At 43.3% G+C, this 14,854-nt stretch overlaps 1 protein-coding gene across 27 annotated transcripts in view; it reads right to left on the reverse strand.

Annotated features, from left to right (window-relative positions):
• The window catches only part of MAPK9 (mitogen-activated protein kinase 9), a 63,015-nt gene that overhangs the window by 42,477 nt on the left and 5,684 nt on the right, over positions 1–14,854 (reverse strand). For 12 of the 27 annotated variants that reach the window (XR_014788419.1, XM_084839071.1, XM_084839078.1 and 9 more), the window contains 2 exons: positions 5,238–5,373; positions 2,126–2,242 (listed from right to left, as the gene is read on the reverse strand). The gene's annotated coding sequence lies outside the window, so the exon portion shown is untranslated. Of the gene's footprint in view, positions 1–2,125; positions 2,243–5,233; positions 5,374–14,854 lie in introns of all 27 variants that reach the window. The other 15 variants (XR_014788420.1, XM_084839067.1, XM_084839077.1 and 12 more) reach the window with 4 other exon arrangements.

Here is a 14,854-nt window from a genome sequence, read left to right on the forward strand (position 1 = left end):
CCAATCCAGTATTCTACATGTGTTCATACCATCTGAATATAAAGTTGCACTTATTTTTCTCCCACGTACAGGGATCTTAGTGCATAAAGAGATGCATGCAGGAAATATATATATACACACACACACAGCATATATTATTTAAAATATTTCTGAATCACCCCTCCACTCAATGACCTCTCAAGGCAATCTTCTTCTTCTATATATATAAAAGTCAAAAACTGTGTGTGGGTTTGTGTGGTCGTGGCTGGCTGCAGGGCCATCTGTAACGCAGGGAATAAGGGGGAGCTGCCCTGGGTGTAATCATACTGTAGGGGCCCACTGAGCCTGTCATTTGGGCCCTACAGTTGCTGCTCCTTTTTCTTTACATTCTCACTTGCCAGAGTGTATGACAGGAGTCACTGGGTTACGTTATTACTTTGTTTATACTTTCCCTTACTAACAAGTACACCCTCTCAATCATGGTACAGGCCAGGTTTCTGATTTCAGCTGAGTCATCTTATTGGCCATCTTTCATTCTATTGGTCTCTCTCTCATTCACTCTGACTTCCTTCACCTTGGATTGGCTGGCCACCGTTTGTTCCCTCCCCTTTACTCATGGTTTCTTTTCTGACTGCGCAGAGCATTTAGTTTCTCTCCCCTGTTCCTGCAATATCCAGCGAGCAAGCAAGTTAGTGTTAAATATCTTTACCCCTTTCAATGCCAGATGTATCTGTTAGTAGTGTGTGATTAACAGTAATGTGAAATGTGGTGCGGTGTGTGCTCACCTGTCTGAGGGCCTGGGATGACACTGTGGAGTGGAGATTTAGGGCTTTATTCATAAAAGAGTGAACTGCAGGGAACTGAGAAGGCAATTGCAAAATGAAGGGCAAAATAGCGGAGTTTTACATGTAGCTGAATTGAAGATTTTTGGGTTTGTGTGTTTGTGGCTGGCTGCAGGGCCATCTGTAAGACAGGGCATAAGGGAGAGCTGCCCTGGGCCTAATCACACTGCAGGGGCCACTGAGCCTGCCATTTGGGCCCTAGAGTTCCTGCCGCTTTTAGTTCACATTCTCACTTGCTGGAGTGTATGACAGGAGTCACTGGGTTACATTATTACTTTGTTTATACTTTCCCTTACTAACAAGTACACCCTCTCAATCATGGTACAGGCCAGGTTTCTGATTTCAGCTACCAGTCATCCTATTGGCCATCTTTCATTCTGTTGGTCTCTCTCCCATTCACTCTGACTTCCTTCACCTTGGATTGGCTGGCTGCCATTTGTTCCCTCCCCTTTACTCATGGTTTCTTTTCTGACTGTGCAGAGCATTTAGTTTCTCTCTCTTGTTCCTACAATATCCAGCAAGGAAGCCTCTGTTGAACATTTTAATAGTGGTATGAGATTCGGTGTGGATTATATTGTAGTAGTGCTTACAGATTCAGTCTCTTGCATTTTTAGTAGTTTTTTATTAACTCTGCTCATAATTGTTGTGCTTTTTTAATCAAGTCTGGTGGATTCAACTTCATGGGGCCTTTCCAAGAAGCATAAACATACCTTAATGTGTTCCTAACAAATAGTGCATATGACAAAATTACACCCCGGGCAACGCCGGGTATATCAGCTAGTTTACAATAAAACAATAAGCACAACAAAAACAATTCGAAAACCAAACTAAAACCAGGGGATACTGGTTACTGAAATTACAATAAAACAGGGGAACCTTCTAAAATCAAAATGCAATAGAATTTCAGCAGAACAGTATAGCTTTTACCAGCTGTCTAAAGGCCAAAAATTAGGAAGCCATCTTGTCCTCCCTGGGATGCTGCTATACAACGGGTGCTGCTACACATAGGGCAGAATCCAGTGCTGCCTTTGCATGTGCAGCCAGCCCTGCCAATTCTGTTCTGCAAGTGGACAGCGATTTAGTTCCGTCGATCTGCCTCCTTCCAGAAACAAGCATTTTACTCATTTCAGGGCTTGCTCCCAGAAGTGCTAAATCATTGTTTCACAAGCTGCAGGAGCCGCTTCCGGAATGGAATTGGCAGGGCTCGTCATGCGTGGACCAAAATTAGTGGCCAGTTCCACTAGCAGATGTGCAGCAGTGGATTCTGCCCAGAAGGCCCTAGCTCTGGTCCCCATCAACCTCACCTCACCAGGAGTGGAACATGGAACAGGGCCTCAGACGAAGAACGTAAGTTCCAGGCAGGTTCATACAGGAGAAAGTAGTCTCTCAGATATCCTAGCGCCAAGCCGTCTGTTGGGATCCTATGAATAAATACAGATCAGGTCCGTTCAGAGAGGAAAGCAGCAAGAAGATTGTTAACCTCTGTCATGTTGATAGCGCTCTGGTCATACACTAGGCTGAAACGTGGAAGGTGTGTTTGGTGGAAAACCCCGGTTCACACATCACCAACAAACTATGTGTTGGTAGAAATGCTGTGGAAGTGAACATGTGAGCTGGTTCCCATGCAGCCTCCCATTTCTACTTCAATAAACAGTCCAGACATAATTCCATCTATGGGTTAGGTTATATCCAAACCCAGACAAAACATAAACTCTGGGGGATAAACAACTCATAGTTTGAACCCATGGTTACTATTTTCATCTACCCTGCCCTACCCTTCTGAGCTGGACGCTGATAAAAAGCAGCCACCCTGAAGACAGTGTTGGCAGGGGTGTTTGGTGGAGAGAGGCTGAGTAAAATCAAGGGGCTGACTGTGTGTGAGGTTTGAAGGAGGACTGTATCTCACCAGTTGAGAGGTGGGGGACTGAGAGAGGAAACCCACATGAGAGCTGCTGTGAGTGAGAGGCATGGCTGTCAGCTAAGGTACAGCTCTGCTCACAGAAGGTGCTTTCAGCCAATTTTCAGAGATGTCCCCCACATCACAGCCTATCCCATTCAGCGGGTTCTCCCAAACCTGCATTTGGGTGGGCGCTGGAGGAGCTGCTGTGCAGACAAAGAGATGGGGAAGTCCAGTTCCACCAGCTATTTTTCAAATGCCTAAATCTGGATCTAACCCATTGTTACTGAACTACTGACATTATATTTATATGTCAAGGGCTCCTTGGCGGCCTCTTTCAGTCTAATCCAGTAGCCAAGTCCAGACACAGACAAAGGGATTCTTTTCAAAGTTTTATTCCTTTTTTACAACGGAACAACTCTACTATTAGCTATGAGCAGCAGAGTACCTATGCACTCAGTTGGAACAGTTGGTCCCCATTTGAAGGGGAGGGACTCTCCCTAGCCCATAAGTTCAGCCCAAAAGGGGAGGGACTCTCCCTAGCCCATAAGTTCAGGGTCTGCCAGTGATTCTCCTTCAAACAGGGACCAACTGTTCCAACTTAGGGCATAGGTACTGTGCTGCTCAGATCTAGTTGCTAACGGTAGAGTTGTCAAGTTGTAAAAGAAGAATAAAGCTTTGAAAGGAATCCCTTTGTCTGTGTCTGGACTTGGCTACTGGATTAGACTGAGAGAGGCCTCCAAGGAGCCCTTGACACTGGCATTCTATGGGCTTAGTGTCCACCCTGACATTATAATTGAAATCGTTATGTTTACTCTATGAATTTCAGCTATAGTTTGCTTGATATGGTAAGCTGTTTTGGGTACAATGTTATACAGAAGCAGAATTCAGATAAAACAAACAAGTAATAGTTATGTCTTCATTCTCAGATTTCATGAAAATATGCAATACCAAGAATGGTGGAAACGTTAGTGTAATTTAAATGTACTAATATTGATGAACAGCAATCCTGGTTCTCACAATCTGTCTAATTTAAGAAGCAGAAAAAGTAAAGCGGCTGCATATATTAACTGAACAATTCAGACAAGAACTATCATTTTCAGCAACTACATTAAATGGAAAAATCAGTTTTGTCTAAAATGGCTTTTCTGTTTAACTGCCACAACTCTGCCTTGAAAATATACATATTCTTTTACTATTATTAAAAGAAATGAATATACAACAGTATAATTACAAAACAGGTAATTAAAAGAATAGCACATATGGCTCAGCCTTAACATATGTATCGTTGCAACAGTTAATAAAGACCAATTCTCAATAAAATCTATCTTATAATTTTGCATGCAGTCATGGTGTTTTTACAGATTTTAGGTACTTTGTACAGGATAAGGATCTTTGGTAGCAGATTCAAAAGAAGTTCTCTTTCAAAGTAATACTAAGTGAGTGCATGGAGAAGACTGGAATAATAAAGTATTGGGAGAAATTTCCCATTTTTAACAGAAAATTCTCCATCCCCTGTAGTGCTCACTGCAGTTATTTCTATAAAGATACCACACATTTTACTAATTAATCCACTTTACAGACTTCAAGTACATGTTCAGAACACAGTCTTTGTCTCTGCACATATGTCATGTTTATTAATACACTGCAGTGAAAATTGAATCTGAACTTTTTTGTCTGCTTCCATTCATTCATTAGTTCCCGTTAAGAAATAATTTAGCCTTGATTTAGTAGACTGCCAAATGTTGAGATCCTAGGGCAGGGCTGGGGAAAACCAGCTCACGGGGTCTATCCATTCACACCCCATCCAGTAATTTGGCTTGAAAAACAGTTTCCATTGGGAAACTTATTTCAAGTTTAAGGTTGCACAGCAGGCAGTTGAGGATGGGCTCACTGCTGGGGAGGGGCTCACCGCTGGGGAGGGAAGCATTAACCCTCCCTGCATTCTTCAACACTCCCCAAATCCCCCCTTGCACTGCAATTAGGTTTGGAGGAAAACCTTCCTTTCACACCAAGGGAAGACTTTTTTCAAGCCTAATTACTTTGATCCCACATACATTTTTGGAGGGGCATCCACTGCTGACATGCAGCCCATGGAAAGTTAACCGGAAGAGATTGTCTCAGATCAAAACATGTTCCCCTACCCTGCCCTTGGAGAACCTTCTTGACCTATATTTCCAAGAACACTTTTATTACTGATGATGCTGGTGATGGGAGGTTAGTGGCTATATTTTCCCACATAAAATATTCCACTTTGCTTATACAAAACAAAAAGTGCATTGTTTGGTAAAATTAATTTGTAATTAACGGATATACCACCAATCAAACTGGGCAGCTTCAATATAGTCAGCTAAAAATTAATTACATTCAATTTTTAGGATGAATGCATAGATAAGATTATGCATTCATAGCTCTTTGGATGTGCTAAAATTACCATGTTAACAGTTTTCAGTGCCTTTAAAAAAAATTAAACTACATACTGAGCTAGTGAATTGATAGGTTTTAAAGTATTTACACACAGGGAGGATCTAGAGGGGGGTTTCTCTCAGCAGCTGTTCTGTACTCCTTGGAAGCAAGATTCTTGAGATGAAAATGTTTCCACTCACGGATCACCCTCGTTGGATTATGGCAAGTACTGCTAAAATCGATTGTTATCTGCAGAACAATGTAAGTTACAGAACTAGAAGCAGAAAAAAAGTTATCCTCGGGCAAACAAGCATAATTTTGTTTAATCACTTTGCCAACTAACGAAAATTCACTGCTTGCTAAGGGAACATGCTAATGTAAATTAACATGAGATACTGCATTTAGTTGAACAAGCATCTAAAGGTATTAGACACCGCTCCAAGTTAGTTATGTATCTTCAACAAGGATAATATAGTTTGAAAAATATGTGAATGGCAAGAGCTGAACACCACTAGAATAACTCAATTTACCTACTATGGCAAAATTTCTTGATGTTGTAAGGAACAAGAAGATGGTATTAAGGCCCAAATTCCTTCAAAAACCTGCCTCAATTGCCTAACTTTAATCCTTCAAAATACTCACCTCATCTTTAAATTTCCTGCAAATATTTGTACTTAACTTTGCTTTGATAAGACTGCTGGTCTCCATATCATCATCATTTCTCCCCCTCCCTCCACCAATCTCAACAGATGCAATGGATCGTTAATGTAAACAACCTGATTCTCTGTAAATGCATTATTTACAGAAATGTTACAGATACCGAAAAAGAAGAATACCTGCAGCAAAGTAAAGCACATCTCCAAATATGGATTAAAACTTTCCAGCCAATTTACATCAAACACGAAACCATGGTTTGACTGTCAGGTTCAAGCCTTGAGTTTGTCACCTCATTTCCTTCCCAGTCTTCATTGGTTAAGCAAACCAAATCATGCCAATAGGAAGTTGTTTACAGTACACGGAACTGGCTCACACATGTTCCCACAAATCAAGGGTTAAATAACCACCAAGAGCGCTTCGGCTATTGGGCGGTATAGAAATGTAATAAATAAATAAATAAATAAATAACCAACCCACAATTTGCTGCCGTGACTTGCAAACTGGGTCCTAATCTAGTTTGTTTATGCTATGTACTAAAGTAACCTAAGCTTCAGTTCCATCCTGGACAACGATACTTCCCTCTAACAGGCTTTAGGTGACAGGACTGTCCTGTCTTACAGACAGTCCCTTAACATGAAACAACTGCTCACCAGCAACAGGTCATATAACAAGGATACAAACACAGGGACCAGACCTCAAAACCAACCCAGATGCCAACTCTGTCCCTCTATCTATTCAGCCAACACTAGTACGAGATCTAAAAATGTCAGCCAGAACATCAATGGCTTGTTTACTTGTTTATCTTCTAATGTGATATATGCTATCATCTGCCAGCAAAGCCCTTCTGCATTCAACACAGGACAAACAGGTCAATCCCTATGTAAAAGAATAAATGGGTGTATGGTCCAACATCAGAAAAGGTAATTCTGAAAAACTATTTCATTTCAATATTGAGAATATTTCAGTGTTATAGGTCTTCAAGCTGTTTCTGATCTCAAGTTGGCTATTCTAGAGCAAAGAAACTTCCAAGGGAAAATTTCGTCTTGAAACTGCTGAATTAACACTTATCAGAATTTCAGTTTCAGCTACTGTGGCCTGAATAAAGACAAGGGTGTTTTTTTTAATCCCAGTACAGGTGTTAATTAGTTTACTGACACCAGGATGTTTGTGTTATGGTCAATACTGCTTTGCAATTATTGCACATAAATTTAAGCTTTAATACAATTAGCATAGTCTTTATTTCTTGCATTTCATTTCCCTCTGTCCTCACTGCTAACATTTTCTCTCTCTACATCAGGGATAGGAAACATGTGGTTCTCCAGATATTGTTGAAATGCAACTCCCATTATTTCTCACCATTGCCTATGCTGGCTAGGACTGATGGGAGGTGCAGTCCAATAACATCTGGACAGCCACACATTCCCCAATCCGGCTCAACACCCATTGTAGAGCAATGGGTGTACCTGCCAACTCGGGATAACATTAGATACATCTGATGAAATGGACTCTAGTCCATGAAAGCATATGCCATAATAAATTTGTTAGTCTTTACGATGCCACATCTGTTGTTTTTGCTACAACAGACTGACACAGCTACCCCTCTGGAAGATGTTTAGGTTATGTTTCACTATTTAGCCAAACAGTGACTAATCTTAACATTAAAAAAACAATAAATACAGAGGAGATTGAATCTTTATACTAATAAAAATAATGAATAAGGCTGCACATCATCTTCAGACTTATATTTCCAAAAGTCAATTAAAACTGACCATTTCATGATACATTATTTTTCACATATTTGATCTTCCCATGCCCAGACATGTCAGTTTAAGTATTAAACTGTAGCACCAATCTGACAGAAGTGGAGCGACTTTCTTTTTTCCAAGAAATAGCAATAGACATCTTAACAGCTGTTAATAAATGCAGCAGAGGGCAGCAGCTTTAAAGATAAGGGGAAGGGGCAAACGTGGACTATCTGCTCCTTCTTAGCTGCTGTTCTCTTTTATCTCTTTTATATTCTTTTAAACTGTTGTGCATTTTATATCCTAACATTTTAATATGTGCCTGGGAGGACTATTGGGCAACTCAGGGGGTGGGGGAGGTGCCACCATAACTGTGGTCACGGGCAGGGGGAGGTATGGCGTTGGGGGATTAACAGGCCAGCTGAGGAGAAGAGGGGCTAGACACCTTACAGCTGTCCCCTCTTCTGGTTCTTCCCCCAACCTGATGGTTCCTGGCAGCCTTACCAGTCTGCCCTCGGGTCTGGTGGTGCTGCTGCTGAATGCCAGGTCGGCCGAAAATAAGACCTCCCTCATCCATGATTTGATTGTGGATGAGGGGGCTGACCTGGCATGTATTACTGAGACCTGGGTGGGGGAACTGGGAGGGGTCACTCTCTCCCAGCTGTGCCCTCCTGGGTACTCGGTGCAGCACCAACACCGACTTGAGGGTCGGGGAGGGGGGGTTGCCGTGGTCTATAGGAATTCAATCTCCCTCTCCAGGCTTCCTGCTCATTCGAGTGCAGATCTTGAGTGTTTGTACCTTGTGTTGGGTACCCGGGACAGATTAGGGATTCTGTTGGTGTACCGCCCACCCTGCTGCCCATCAGACTCCCTGCCTGAGCTGACGGAGGTGGTCTCGGACTTGGTGTTGAGGACCCCCAGGATGATGGTCCTGGGGGATCTCAACTTCCATGCCGAGGCCGCTGTATCCGGGGCGGCTCAGGACTTCATGGCCGCCATGACAACCATGGGGCTGTCCCAACATGTCATCGGCCCAACGCATATAAAAGGACACACGCTTGATCTGGTTTTCTCGACTGGGCAGGTGGATGGTGATCTGAAAGTGGAGGAATTAACATCTGTCCGTTTGTCATGGTCAGATCACTTCCTGCTGAGGTTTAGACTCCTGGCGGCCTTTCCCCTCTGCAAGGGTGGGGGACCTATTAAAATGGTCCACCCCCAGAGGCTAATGGATTCCAATGGATTCCAGAGGGCTTTGGGGGATTTTCCTGCTGGTATGGCTGGTGCTCCTGTCGAAGCCCAGGTCGCTCTGTGGAATGCAGAGATGACTCGGGCGGTTGACACGATCGCGCCCAAGCGCCCTCTCCCTCTGAGCAGAGCCCGGCCAGCTCCTTGGTATACACCTGAGCTGAGGGCAATGAAGCAAGAGGGGAGACGGTTAGAACGCAGGTGGAGGAAAACTTGTGCTGAGTCTGACCGAACACAGGTAAGAGCCCACTATCGAGCCTACTCTGTGGCGGTGAGGGTGGCAAAGAGGCAGTTCTTTCCCACCAGCATTGCATCTTCTCAGTGTCGTCCAGCGGAGCTTTTCCGAGTGGTTCGCTGCCTGTTACATTCTGGGCCAGGGAGAGAGACGGTGGAACCCTCGGTAGCACGCTGTGACAAGTTTGCGCGGCACTTTGAGGATAAAGTCGCTCAGATTCGTCATGAATTGGACACCACCATTAATGCAGTACCATTGGTAGAGGCGTTCAGAGCACCGTCTGGTCCAGTTTTATTGGATGAGTTTCAGTTACTGAGGCCTGAGGATGCGGACAAGGTGCTTGGCCAAGTCCGATCGACCACTTGTGTGCTTGACCCTTGCCCTTCATGGCTTATTAAATCAGACAAGGAGGGGTTGTCTGGCTGGGTCCAGGAGGTTGTAAATTCCTCCTTGAGAGAAGGAGTGGTGCCTGCCGCTTTAAAAGAGGCAGTAATTAGACCACTCCTGAAAAAGCCTAACCTGGACCCAGAGGATGTTAACAATTATAGGCCAGTGGCCAACATCCCCTTCCTGGGCAAGGTGCTTGAGCGGGTGGTTGTAGGACAGCTCCAGGCACTGTTGAATGAAACGGATTATCTAGATCCATTTCAATCGGGCTTCAGGCCTGGTTTTGGAATGGAAACTGCCTTGGTCGCCCTGTGGGATGACCTCTGCCGGGAGAGGGCCAGGGGGAGTGCGACCCCGTTGATTCTCATGGACCTCTCAGCGGCTTTCGATACCATCGACCATGGTATCCTTCTGGAAAAGTTGTCTGGGTTGGGAGTTGGAGGCACTGCACTACAGTGGTTCCGATCCTACTTGGATGGCCGATTCCAGAAGGTGGTGCTGGGGGATTATTGCTCTGTGCCATGGCAATTGTGCCATGGGGTTCCACAGGGCTCTATTTTATCCCCCATGCTGTTTAACATCTACATGAAACTGCTGGGGGAGGTTATCCAGAGGTGTGGGCTGAGGTGCCATCAATATGCGGATGACACCCAGCTCTACCTCTCTTTCTCATCAAAACCAGGTGAGGCAGTGGCTGTTCTGAACCAGTGCCTGGGCACGGTAATGGACTGGATGAGGGCCAATAAACTGAAACTCAATCCAGACAAGACGGAGGTACTGTTAGTGGGTGGTTCGTCTGCCCGGCTAGGTGATATTCAACCTGTTCTGGAGGGGGTTGCACTCCCCCTAAAGGATCAGGTTCGTAGTTTGGGGGTGCTCTTGGATCCAGAACTGTCACTTGAGGCACAGGTGAACTCAGTGGCACGGAGCACTTTTTATCAGCTTAGGCTGGTATACCAACTACGCCCTTATCGAGACAGAGATAGCCTAGCTACAGTTATCCATGCTCTGATAACTTCTCGTCTGGATTACTGCAATGCGTTATACGTGGGGCTGCCTTTGAAAACGGTCCGGAAACTTCAGCTGGTCCAAAATAGGGCAGCAAGATTGTTAACAGGGACTGGCCTGCGAGCTCATATTACGCCAGTACTTTTCCAGCTGCACTGGCTGCCAGTCCATTTCTGGGCCCGATTCAAAGTGCTGGTGTTAACATTTAAAGCCCTTAATGGCTTGGGGCCAGGTTACCTGAAGGATCGCCTCCTCCCATATGTGCCTGCCCGGACCTTAAGATCATCATCAGCGGCCCTTCTCCGTGAGCCCCTGCCAAAGGAAGTGAGGCGGGTGGCTACTAGGAGGAGGGCTTTTTCTGTTGTGGCACCCCGGCTCTGGAATGAGCTCCCTAGTGAGGTTCGCCTGGCGCCTACATTGTACTCCTTTCGGCGCCAGGTGAAGACCTTTTTTATTTTCCCAGGCATTTTAGCATTTTAGCTTTCTAAATTTTTATCTTTGCTGTTTTAAATCTGTATTTTAAACTCCTGTACTGCTGCTAGGTTTTATTGTGGTTGTATTGTTATATTGTGGTTTTAATGTTCTATATATTTTAAATTGTTTTATTGTATGTTGTTTGGTTTTAATTTTTGTGAACCACCCAGAGAGCTTCGGCTATTGGGCGGTATAGAAATGAAATGAATGAATAAATAAATAAATAATTTGTGATCTCATCAACTATGCCAACACATCCTTCCAGATAATACTCTTACAGAGCAATCTTATGCACGTCCATGATGCTGAAGCATTCCAAGCATCTTATGCTCTGCTGGCAGATATAGCATTTCAGCGCATCTAGTGGAGCTGTGGGGACAAGAGCTGTGATAATTTTGGATCCTGCAGGTCCTAAATGCCTCCCCTCCCCATCCGCTTTCCCTCATTTGTATCCTCACCCAAGGTCGGCTTCAGGTAAGGAAGGCGCTGTGGTGCTTTCTATGGCAGCTGTGAGGGGTGGGAGTGGGAAACATTCTGATTTGCCCTCCCAAGGTTGTAGGAATGTCTACGGCCTCAGAGGTGGAACTCCTCAATATCCTATGGTCCCTCAGACACTCTTTTAATGGTTAACTTTGACTATTATAACCTGTAATCTGTTCAATATAATATTATATTAACTGCCAAAAGCTTTTAATTTTGTCACAGCTTCAAAATACGTGCTTATAGTCAGCGTGAAATTTTCCACCCTTCCAACAATTGTTCTAGGATAAATTATAAAATGTATTTAAAATATGGGGTCAAATACAACTGATGTAGTGTTCCATAAAACATTTCTTTCAAATTTGCTGCAATCAATACTTTACCAATACATACCATGTATGTATTTTTTCCTGTGGTTATACTCAGAACCTTCCCCCATTCCTTTTGATAGTTCATGGCTCCCTTATTTTGCACTTCTCTAAGAACTGTACAGACATTTCCAATTAATCCCTTCTTTACTGATGCATAAAGCAATTCCTCTACTACTAGACCTCCTACAGCTCCATTTTATCTAATTAATACAACTATAGTATGCCTTATTTGAAAGAATTTATACAACATAGTAACAAAGCGGTTCATCTTATCTCTCATAAATTCAAACAATATGATTTCATTATTTTCCACACACAAAATTCAACACATGAAATCCATCAGCTTCCCAAGTCAACATATCCCCTAACATTTCTTTCATATGGATCTGAAAATATATACATGATGTGAATGCAGATAGTCCTGGAAAGGTTTTTGCTCTGTTCCCAAGACTGCTAATATTGCTCGCACATATGGATTTCTGATCTACTTTATACATATCCTCCTTTACATGGTACCAGACCATGTCCTTCAAACATGGATAAACTCCAATCTGTTCATGTTCTTCCACACCTTCAAAATGTAACCAGTCTGTCAAATTTGTAACTCTTCATACATCATAATACCATGAAAAACTGTGTATACCTAGCCCTGGGTATCCCTACACATAGTAATATAATCCAGAGTCTTTCCTCACCCCCTACCCTCAAATAAAGCCCATGCAGAGATCTTACCATGCTGTTAGTCTAGCTCTTCTGATATTTAAAGAAATATTAATTGTACTTGTGGAACTTGTGGAAGGACATTCACCATAGATATACATCCCATTCATGTTAAATTCATCTTGCACCACTGATTAAGCTTTTACCATCTGAAACAACTTGCTATAATTAATTTCAAGCACTTCATCAAGCTTTTACATTATCCAAATACTTAATTTCAGATGCTTTCCATGGGATATTATATTCTTTTACTATCCTGTCCTTCGCAATATCCATTCCAATTTTACAAAATTAATTTTGAAGGAAGGCCCAAAATTAAAGTCATCTAAGGTGCAATCCTATGGCCCCTGGACAGTATCCCAAAGACCACAGGATTCCCCCTCCCAAGGCAACAGACACTCCTACAACCTCAGGAGGGGGATTTTGTCTCCCATTCTTCCTCCTCCTCCCCCCTATCCCCCCCCCCCAGCTAGACAGGCCTCTGAGCCTGTCTGGCTCACTTACTGATGGTGGGCAAGGATGGGCAACAGAAAGGCCATAGGATTTTGCAGATTCTCTACTCCCCTTCCCTTCTCCGCCCACCAGAACGCCCCCTTTTTGACATCTATGAGGTCATCAAAGGTTGCTGTTGCAACCTCAGAAAGCAACCAATGTAGTTCTTTCCACCACAGTTGCGAGGGGGCAGAGGAAGATTTGGAATGCAGAGTTCCCCTCCCAAGGTTGCAACAGTGTCTATGTCCTCGGGGGGGGGGGGGGGGCTCTGAAAAATCTCATGGTCCCTGGAACACTCTTAGGACCACAGGATGGCACCCTAAAACTATTTTAATCAATTAATCCCACAAATTTATCTATTAAACATTGCAGCCCTTAAAAAGGGGGACGTGGAGATATTAGTGGTAAATAAAATCTCAGAGGATTGTCATACAATTTGGATTTATCAAGCCTTCTGTATTCTGTTGAATGGCTAGGAAACAGCAAGCATGCTGCAGGCCCATTGCCTTAAGTTTTCATTCTGCTGTAGAAGACTGGAAAGATAAACAAGAAAGAAAAAAAAGAGGACAGCACTTCTGTAAAGTGACAAGTAGTTCCCCTATATTTATTTAATTTGTTACATTTCTATACTGCCCAATAGCCTAAGTTCTCCGAGCGTTTCACAGCAATTAAAAACTACAACACAATATATGGTCACTCAGTTGCTTCAGCTGTTAAATTTCTTGAAACCTTCTCTTACTAAGATTAGATCTACAGGCCAGCATTTACATGGTGATTTACGAAACAGAGTATTTACAAGACTGTGGCCTAGTTAATCCAACCAGCATATGAGGTAGTAAGCCTTTTCTCTGGGTTGCACCATTTCCAGGATTCAGTACGTCTTGTCCTGTTGTGATGTTGAACTTAAGATGTGTTCAGAGCACCCTCAAAGCACAGCACAAGGTCAGGGACAATCCAAGCCCCCCTCCCTAGCTCCAAACTCAGAAGGGGGACTGGAACTTGTCTGTGTCATGCGATGCTTCTGAGGGAGAGCCCCCAAACAACCAGTACAACATAACTCTCCTCTCAAGCTTGGAGCGGGGACAGGAGGGTTATCCATCCACTATGCTTCCAAAGCAAACTGCAGGTAAGGGGACAATCCACTCCCTAGATCTAAGTATAGGAGGCAGGCTGGAGTTTGTTATGCTTGCCAGGCATTGGAGGGACACTCACATCTGATCATTTCATATTGTAGGAGCATGCTGAGATGGTTTAATACTCCTCTTCCTGCACACAGAAAACTTGCATGTTGGGAAGAAGGCTAGGCTATAACTCCTTCTCCTTGACATCTAGTTTTCTATGTAGAGAAAATTGTTTGGCATGGGGGAGTATTCAATCCAATAAGCCCCAACTGCTACCTGAAAAAGTATACCACCCAGGAACATGCTTGCCACCTTTATCTGCCGTTTCTGAGGATTAGGCCTATATTTGTGATGGCTAGGCCTTCAAAATCTATGCAGTAAATTCCAAGTGTCCAGCACTGACAGAGGCTGCTCTAAAAGAACTAAAACTGGCGGCATGGTGGTAGATGTAGGAGAGTGTGCAAAAAAACCAAAAAACCAAGGTGAAATTTTTCCAACATACTCCATATGTTAGTATCAAGAAATAATCTTTGCTCAAAATATTTTCTATGTGATGCAATAGGCTCTATTTACAAAAGCTTATGCCATAAAAATATTAGTCTTAAAGGTATCAAAAGGCTCTTTCATATTTTCTTTGTGTTCCTTCTTCATTCCTACTGGTTTCCATATTCTAACTTCCTGGACATATTGTAGGCTTTTCAGTCACTTAGTATGATTAGGTGCAAAAGCTAATATTTATCACATACCACATACAAAATTCAGGATCATAATGTGACTATAATTTTCCAGCATGAA

The sequence above is a fragment of the Heloderma suspectum genome, chromosome 2, assembly GCF_057233095.1.
Source record: "Heloderma suspectum isolate Gila_16-S chromosome 2, 16-S_ref, whole genome shotgun sequence".
Classification (NCBI taxonomy): Eukaryota; Metazoa; Chordata; class Lepidosauria; order Squamata; family Helodermatidae; genus Heloderma; species Heloderma suspectum.